General features: G+C 35.4%; 2 long non-coding RNA genes across 2 annotated transcripts; both read right to left on the reverse strand.

Moving 5' to 3' along the window:
• Positions 1-4,788: 4,788 nt before the first annotated feature.
• Positions 4,789-8,407, reverse strand: LOC118736506. Its single transcript, XR_004992696.1, has 4 exons — positions 7,596-8,407; positions 7,474-7,538; positions 7,071-7,356; positions 4,789-5,600 (listed from the first exon to the last, which is right to left on the reverse strand). It is a non-coding gene; the product is annotated as an uncharacterized LOC118736506 (long non-coding RNA).
• Positions 8,408-8,511: 104 nt separating this feature from the next.
• LOC118736507 lies at positions 8,512-9,520 on the reverse strand. Its single transcript, XR_004992697.1, has 4 exons — positions 9,376-9,520; positions 9,099-9,322; positions 8,854-9,038; positions 8,512-8,801 (listed from the first exon to the last, which is right to left on the reverse strand). It is a non-coding gene; the product is annotated as an uncharacterized LOC118736507 (long non-coding RNA).
• Between the last annotated feature and the right edge of the window lie 241 nt (positions 9,521-9,761).

The raw sequence follows: 9,761 nt of genomic DNA on the forward strand, positions 1-9,761 counted from the left end.
TCAACGGAGGGACACTCGGGTTCATAAGTGTTAGTCTATATGGTAGATTATCCTTTATTATGGTTGTGCTTTTCTTTATGGTATTCTTTATTGCTGCTTGGTATTCTTCAGTGGGATCTTTTCCCAATTTATTGCACCCTATTTCAGTTATTAGTTTTTCAGTTATCTCTATGTAATCTTTTTTATCAATTAATACGGTGGTATTGCCTTTGTCTGCTTTTGTGGTTATAACATTGTTTGCCCTTAGCTTTTCTTTGAGCCCTTTTATGGTTTGGTTTTCGTTCTTCTGCTTCCTAGTTTTCTTGGTCTTTATGTCTTTTTCAATTATGTGCCGACATATGTGTCTGGCGTGCTCCTGTTCTACAGTTGGAAGCCGTGATATAATAACTTCAGTATCCACGATGGTTTGTTCAAGTTCCCTCTTTCGGTTGTAACTTTCAATGTTGTGTTTGAGGCCTTTTTTTAATAGTTCTGCTTCTTCCTCATTAATGTAAACCTCCGTCAGAACAGAAATTCCACTCCCGATTTGTCAAGAGAGACTACAAGAAGGAACTGGATACAATATATGCCATTGCGGAAAATGACGGATATAGGAGAGGCCTGGTGGGGAAGTTAAGAAAGGACACAAAATCGAAAAAGACTAGCAAAGAGGAAAACAATAAAAAAAACTTGGGCAGTTCTAACTTACACAGGAAGGACATCTTACAAACTTGCCAAATTCTTTCATAAATACGACATTCATACATCATTTAAAACAAGGAACACAGTGGGAAATATATTAAAAGAGAAAATAAGCGAGGAAGACCCGCTAGATAAACAGGGTGTTTACAAGTTAACCTGCGAGTGCCGACACAGTTACATAGGACAATCACACAGTGGTCGAAAACACTTATTTAGCGGTGTTTAATTAATAGCGCTTAGGGAATTTTTTTTTTTGTTTGTGTAATATTTTTTTTTAGTTGAAAACAGATTAATCTACAATGGTAAACAAAAAAAAATCTTTTAAAAATATATTTATATTTTATTTTTTTTGTGAAAGTTGAACCTTTTTTTCATATTTTAGACATTATTTCTTTTATTCAGAAAAACATGATGAAGTTAATATATTTAATGTTTCTTATTCTTTTGGGCTAAAAATATAGTAAACTTTAATATTAAAATTTTTTTTATTTGAATTTTTTATTTTTTTATATTTTTAAAAAATTTTTTTTTCTGTTGAAATAACTATTTTAGGCCTTATTCAGTCATCATATATTTCATAAAAAAAGGCTGATATTGTGAAGCTGCACATTTTTTGTATATTGATAACATTGGAATAAATCAAAATTAATGCAAAACATATGTTTTCATTAAGCTTTTTATTTATAATTTTTTTTTTAATTTTCAGATTAAAATGCTCTACTCAGTATCTGATAAGCTATCATATGACATATTATTTTCTTCACCTGTATTACAAAGAAGACTAATAATATCCTTATCTATAATATCATCCTTTTTTGAAGAGGGCAATGAACTTTTCGATAACATGGTAATGAAAGGATCTGATGAAACAAATAGTGTATGTGCCAAGTCTTCCATTGAGTTTTTCCGTGAATTTTTTCGAGTGTGATGTAGGCGATATTTTCTAAGGTCTTTATTTCTGGCCTCGAGAGCTTCTTCTGATATCATACCTATTGGAAGGGAAGCATATTTAATAATATCTGCACCATGTATTAAAATTGTATGGACCGATGAGGGCATATAAAACCAGGGATACAAATCAACAAAAATAGTTGCTGTTTGGTATGCGTACTGCTGAAAGGCGTCCGTATTGATTTCATATCCAGAAGCCATTGTCCGTAAAATAACGCTGAAACGATATATTAATAAACTGCTAACACCAGTTATTTGAGCAGCCAATTTTGATTGTTGGAAAAATCTTCTGGATGTGTTGCCATTATTAGTTGGGCCTGATCCAGGCATTTGGATATCAACCAGTATACCCATTTCTTTTCTCAGATTTGTTTGTATTTCAGTTTTCTTTTTATCAACAGTCGCCATATCACAACTGCGAATCTGCCATTTTTTAATTGGAATTCTGTAAGCGATATGCAGAATACACTCAAAGAAGCGAATCCACGCATGTAAAGTTGATAATCCACATTCGTATAAGTTTTCTTTGCACGGCAAATTTTTCACCATTTGAAGGTTGTTCATATTTTTTGGTGATGCATCACAAATTCCACACTTTTGGGATGATGTTTCTGCCACAACACTAAATACCTTCCCATCTATCATGGTCATATGGAACTGATGATGAACTTCATAATTTTGAATTTTTTTTGGCTGAGTTTTGGCTATTTGAGATTCGACATTGTTCACTTCATCACGGATTAATTCTGCTGTTTCCTTTTGACAAAGTAATTTTAGTGGTCTGCAATAACGAGTTGATGAAGGTTTGGCATTTTTCCAGAGTATGGTTGAACCGAAAACTATTTGTAATTGTACCAAGCACACCGTAAACATATGTTGGTCAATCATACAAGCGTCAACATTATCAAAATTTTGTCGATAAGTTGAGTGGCCACTACTTCCATCACAACCCCATTTGTAAATGGCAGTTACCTTAAGAGCGTTGTTACTCTCAGAGTTTGTGAAATCTTGGGAATGCGCAGCAAATATTCTGGCCACTGTGTGATTAACCAAACATTGTAAAGGCACCTCAAAAAAATGATCAGTAACTTGTAGCCCATCAGGGTAGCAAATTTTTTTCGCAGACAGTAAAACATCATAAGTGGGAAATATATTAGCATTTCTCTTTTTAGTTCCATTCTGCAAGTCCATGTAAACCCTTTTTGTATAACCGCCATCAATATATAATGCTAAAGCTTCCTCTGCTGTGTATTTTATGACTTCATTATTATTGGTTAATATGGCAGATTTTAATTTTTTTGGCAAATTTTCATCGGAGTTCAACATTGATACGACTACTGATGCAGTCCTCTTGCCAGCCTTGTATAAACTAGTGCTGGCCGCAGACATGAGCTCATCACACGGGATTTCTTTGGCGATATCAGACACTTTTTTCTTTTTTGTTTTTTCCTGGCTGTCCGTGAAGCTTATTTTGGGTCGCCCAGTACTTGGGGTTGGGTCTACCAATAAAATTTCACTATCTAACCAGACCTTGTTATTTCTCTCAAAAATCATCCGAGCCCGGTGGCTTTGTCTCCATTTCATGCTTATTTTTGTGGTGAAATTTTTTACCCTGTTGGATATTTCAATGCATTGATCCTCATTATATTTGCTTTTATCTATGATGTCGAAAACATAGGATTCCACGGCAGAAAATTTTTTAGAAGCGTCATGTTCCGCATACCATACCAAAAATAGCGCTCGCTTAGATACTGACATTGTAACTAAAAAAAATAATTTATAAAAAAGTTGCAAAAACGTGCATCTCATTTTAAACATTTCACATAACAACACTCTACATTAATTAAAAAAAATAAAATGAGATCGATTGCATTCGAATCACAGAAGTTTACCTCTACAACAGGTGAATTTATTGGAAAACATTATAATTCTTACTAGCACTTTAAACAACAACAAATCTAAAACACGAAACACAAACACTGGACACAAACACATTTTTTTTCGTTAATACACACCTTTAACTTTAAATAAAAAAATTAAAAAGAATTTTAGAATCACTTTGAGAAATTTAATGAACAATTGCAGCTGCTTGTTAAAAAAGGCGGAAAGGTTTTTGGCTGCATCTGGTGCAACATATGCTGTGTTTGAAGCTTTACAGCTGTGCGAATATTGAGAGCAAAACGAAATGAAAAATGTCAGTGATCTATCTGATGTATTAGTAATCAAATACAAATCTGTTTTTCCGTTAAAATAGATTTTGAAATTTGATTTAATCGGAGCTAGATTGGCCATTTCTACCACTGTGAAACAGGGCGAAATATAAGAACAAGGTATCGAGAACACATAAGGGATTATAATAAGAAAAAACGAAAACCAGAGGCTGCAATAGAATCGAACTTCGCGAATCATATGATCAAAAATAAATGCACACCAATGAAGATTGGACAAACAACAGAACTTCTCCGTATACAACATAAAGGACAAAGATTTAATATATTAGAAACTACGGAAATATATAAACAGAAGAACTTCAAAGGACAAATAATAAATGAGCAAATAAATACTGTATCGGACGTACTGTTTGAACCTCTAAAACTACTGTACGAGAAGAAAAATTACAACAAAAAAATATTAGGGACAGACATGGAAGAGAATACACCAACTGCAAAAACAAAGTGGGTAAAAATCACGGACTTCTACCTGCCGTCAAAAACGAGCCGAAACAATTCATCTAACTATTGAGCTCCGCAAACACTGCAAAACTAAAAAGACGTACCTAACAAAAGAAAGAGGTAGTTAACAAGGAGTATAAATACGAGCAACCAACAAAAATTATGCAGAACGAAAAATTACACTGAAGATGGCACAACGCCAAAACCGGGTTGTCTCCAAACCAAATTTGACAAGGGATGACGGTAATTCGTTCCAAAATACAAAAAAGTAATACTTGTAGTAAGTGGTAACTTAAATTCCATTTGCTTTTATTATATTTTTTTATTTTGTTTATAAAGGTGTCTTAATACAATTGCATTATTTAATATTATATTTCCTACTGTATTTCTATCGGAGATGGACGCAAGAGAAATAAAAAATAATAAAAAACTGCATCCAGTTAACTTTATCATATGCATGGGACTATGAGGGAAAAATCAACCAAATTAAAAAATTGCTTGCAATTAATTTCAATACAGGTAAAAATTTTATTTCATTAATTTCGTGAAAAGTGTGTTCTACCAACTATTTTTCGACTTTGTAGATTCTGAAATCATAGTTCTGGTTCCGGTAATACTTTGCTTAAAATTACAACATGTGTTTTATGCTTTTGCATAATGCTTTAATTAAACTTAAAAACATATTCCATGTTAAAGAATTCAATTTCATATGCCTAATATTCAATATTTATGCTACTCGATCATAAAAGAGAGCATATTATTCGTACAACTTTGTTGTTATTAAGAGAGTTGTGTTTTTATAAACACATAGTCATACATACTGATTTACATATGCATACTGGGATGTGGAAGAATTTGTTATGCGTGTGTCAAAAAACAAATAACTAGGATTGCAAAATGACTAATAGTTAAGTGTTAGGCAAGATAATACCTTGCGCCTTTTGCCGCCAATACTATTGATGTTGGTATGCGTATTTGTAACCATTGCTGTAGTTATCTTCATAGTGACTATTGTTGCTGCTACTGCCAACGTCTCCATCAACGAGCTCATAAGATTCATCATCGCAATTCGATTAATCGTTAATGCGGTCAACTGGATTTTCTGGCTTGCGACAAATCCAAAATAAGCTCTCATATTCACTTTTAAGCATGGATTGTGGGTTTTATGATTATTTAGTGCGTACGCCTGTTTGGCTACGAAGAAAATCAAAGCCAACCATTTTCTCGCCCCGTATATAGTTGAAATGATAAAGTAGTAGGCCCAAATTCACCCAAATGCCGCCTGGTTTCAATATTCTGAAAACAAAAAAAAATATAGTTTCGAAATTGCAATTTGATTTTGTATTTTAAGCAAACTTTCAACATTAAAAACTGCCCTAGTTGCAAGCGTTAAAATTATGCAAACATAATAAATTATTACCAAAATAATTTCATATAAGTCGTACACACTCGTGCTTATATATGTATTTATCTTAAGCGTGCATAATTTAAATCATTTGCCCACATGACAGGGACAATTAAGTTAAATAAGTACATACCATGATAAAAATATTTATAAGGTACAATCGCTGAGAGCCAGCTTTGGGAATTTTGACGTTTGCTAGCACTTTTGAAAATTACTCTCGACGTCATTTCATTTGTTTGTTTTTATTTTCACTCAAACCAAAGAAATATATTTCTGTCGAAACATTAAAATTTGAATGTACATTCATAGATATGTACATACGTATGTATGTATGTACATATGTAAATAAATAAATGTTAGCTATTGTGTAATGAATTTCTGCCCACATGCTAAGGCGAAGATTTTGGCATACATTTAAACAAATGTAACCTTGAAGTCACTGCACTCTTGCTAAGAACTATCTTGGGTCAAGTTGTGTGGCAAAAAATGAGCCTAGCGCACATAGGCACTTGGGAAAATCCGCTGCCCTAACACCACCAACCTCGATCAAGTTTTGCGTACACACGGTAATTGCAGGAACTTGAAAGAACTTTATACTGCTTTGCTTGCAGGTAAAAACGGTATTAACGCAACTGCTAACCCAGCATCTCATAAAACTTTAAGTTCTTCCCACATTTGAATAAATAAATTTTCTAATTATAAATTTTCATTTGTTTATTTTGAATTATTTCGAGAGAGTAAACTCAAAATGCTAGCAAACGTCAAAAAAAAACCCAATGGCGGACGAATTGAGCGAGCGGTTTTACATTTAAATATTTGTATCATGGTACATACCTAAAAATAGCTTCAATAAAGTCCACAATATTAATAGCGCAGTCGATAAAGAAGAAAGTGGCGACACAATCATAGCTGTTAGGCGTTTTGTAGACCTACAAAGCACAAAAGTTTATGTGCGATAAAAATAAGCACATACATACATATGTACATATATACGTACCCAGCCATCAAAATCATCGTAATCGAGCTCGTAACTGGATATTTTCTTGAAGAGAAACTGGATGAAAAGTCGTGGATAAAAAGTTCGTAAAATGTACGTTTTCTTGCTGGCTGGGTATGTACAAAGTATCAAAGTTTTATGAACATTCGAAAATACTTCTAAGGTGTAAATAAACACCATTGGATATAAATGCGCGTGGATGTGCTTGTTTTGATTGATGGTAGTGACCACAAATGATGGAGCTTTCAACTGAATTTGCTCAGACAACAACTCCAATTGCGATACGGAAATACGCATTTGCAACCAAAGTAGAAATTTACGTACATATCATTAAGTTCATCAAATATTTAAGCTATAGTCTCACCTGTTTGAAATCCCAAGTACCAACAAGCGTTGCCATGGATTTTAATTCCGGCTGACATTTTCAGGTCCTATTCTTTGAGTGGGGATGATGTCGGTGTGCTGATGAATTTCTCATCTTTGCTGTGACTAACCGACACAATCAGCGGTGGCGTTTCTACCTCGCCAGGAGGTGGTGAAACAATGTTTAACACGTGACCGAGAGTATGTGCCTTTAAGATGTAAGTTTACAGGTACGTTGCAAATATGCAGTTGGCGTTGCGATAGCTGGTTCATTGACGCAGTGAAGTCTGGAAATATATTATATCATATTAGGTAATTATATTATCACATAGATTATTATATAAAAGAAACATATATATGTAAATGTAAGTGCGGATATAATACTGGCACTGGTAGGTACTGACTGTGTTTAATGCCTGGAAGCTTGTACTAAGACGTGTGCCTGCTCAATTTCAATTGGATACAATTTCTGAAATATAAATATGATTAAAAGTTTGAACGCAAATAATTTAATATTTAATTTTACCAGTTTAAAGAGTTATTTTATTTAACTTTTTGTAGGGTACCAGCCTTTGCTTTGCCTTCTTCACTTTCAATTTCTTCACAATCAATTTATTTAGGTGGCGCACTCTAAACAGTATCCGGCATTTAAAGAAAAACTGCTTGACGCTGTCTGGAACGTCTACATTAGCTGCTTTGTTCAGAAGGCGCTGCTTTATATTTTTCCAGTGCGCTATTTCCTGTAAATTAACAGCAAGGAATACCGACTCCAAGCTCCTAATACGGTCTATAAAAAGGGGTGAAGGCTTTTCAAGGTACCCTTTCGACACCTGATCGACCCACGTAAAAGTTGCGTTACTGGTGTCTTCGTGCTCACCAATTATATATCCAGCCATATATTCTAGCGCATCGCCATGCAGCACATCAGCATCGCCATGTATCACATCGGTTCCCCCATGGAGCACATCACTGTCGCCTTCTAGCACATCTGGATCGTATTCCAGCACATCGCCATCACCATTGGCGTGAGCGACACTCAGAGCGTAAACGGCCTCTGGTTGTGCTTCCAAAGGCTCTGGTTCTCCTACTTCCTGTTCATCTGGTGCGCTATTTTCGAACACCCCGATTCCACACAACACCTGCGGGTTTGATGTGTTCAGCCCTTCAACAGAATCCTGCTCGGCGTTGCCTGTTTTGTTCAGATTTTCGGCATTACTTGCTGAAAAATAATTCAGAGGGGCTATTCCTAGACGAGTCAGCGACACATATCGTACCGCTATCATAACCTTGCGGTATTAATAACACACGTCAGCCAATTCCGATAGCGATCCGAGTATTGTCGTTAACTGGTTTGAGATTAGGTATACAGGTGTGGATAATATACAATTAAATATACATTTAAAAGATATTTTTTGGCAAACTTACCTAAAATGTATTTTCGGAGCCTGTACCTAAACTCCTTCGGTGTAGGGTGGTCGTTTAATCCTCCCTTGCTTCGTATATTTCCGAAGAAGTGCTCCAGCAAATCTTGATTTAGACGCCGTGTGACAACGTAGTTGAAGTTGTACTTCACTACCACATACTCGTACAACTGTAACAGTGCGTTATTTGTTACCAAAACACCCATTTGAACTTGTATGCTATTTTTGCTAGGGATGATAACATCCGACATGAAATTATTCATTCGTCCCAAAATCTCAAGCTTCCGCTGCATCTTCCGTCCAAATGGTTCCTTTAAGTAAATTATATGCAGGTAATAAGTTGCGAGCTTTATGAAATATTACCTTTCCAGGATAATTGGACGTTTTAATGGAGGAATTGAGCACGTCGTACCAATCGTTCACCAACTAAATTAGTTCAGCTGTCTCAATCGCTTCTTCTATGTCCAACCCCAGATCGTAGCAGCGCAGCATGGCTTTTGCAGTCGTGTTAGAAAGCAACTGTGTCGCCAATTTTGCCTTTTGTCTGCCTGAAATTTTGCGTGAATTATATTAGCTACGGGATTATAGAATAGTTATTATTAACATACTTATCCCTTTTACAGCTAAGTGCTCTTCTGTTAACTTGAATGTTATAGATAGGTCGGATACAGATGTGTACCTCATAACATCAACTATTGCGCGCGTGGTTATTATACGGTCTTTCCAAAAAATCCACTATCAATAAAATTATTTCGGATGAGTTTCAACAGAGCATCCGCAAATGCGAAAACCTTCGCCCCTGGATCAATAGGGTTGCTGAACCGTGGGTGTTCTAATTAATTGTTAATTAGCTCTAGAAAATGTATTAGTGAATTAAATATATACCTGGAGTGATTCCGAGGTCTCTCCAAAGCTTTTGGTTGGATGGGCCCATATCGCAGACCATCGCAAGAACAGGGAAGCCAGCATTTTGCACAGCCGAAATAATCGTATGCAAAGGTTCGACGTTTATTTTACAATCAAAATCGTAACATACTGGCTGCTTCCAGGATTTTAATAATCCAAGCGCCATAACTACTTGAACATAATTTGCCGGCTTCCTGACGAAGTCGTCGGTAAGCTCATACTCAGAAGCTTCTGTGACCTTCATCTCGTCGAAAGCCAGCACACACACTTTTTCGACGGCAGTGAGCTCCTGAATGTGACGCATTAAGTCCAATGCAGCGGATAACATTCCCTCACCACCACTAATTTTACGGTACCACCTTTGA

This window comes from Rhagoletis pomonella, unplaced genomic scaffold (assembly GCF_013731165.1).
Source record: "Rhagoletis pomonella isolate Grant_MI unplaced genomic scaffold, Rhpom_1.0 Rhpom_scaffold_00003, whole genome shotgun sequence".
NCBI classification, from domain to species: Eukaryota; Metazoa; Arthropoda; class Insecta; order Diptera; family Tephritidae; genus Rhagoletis; species Rhagoletis pomonella.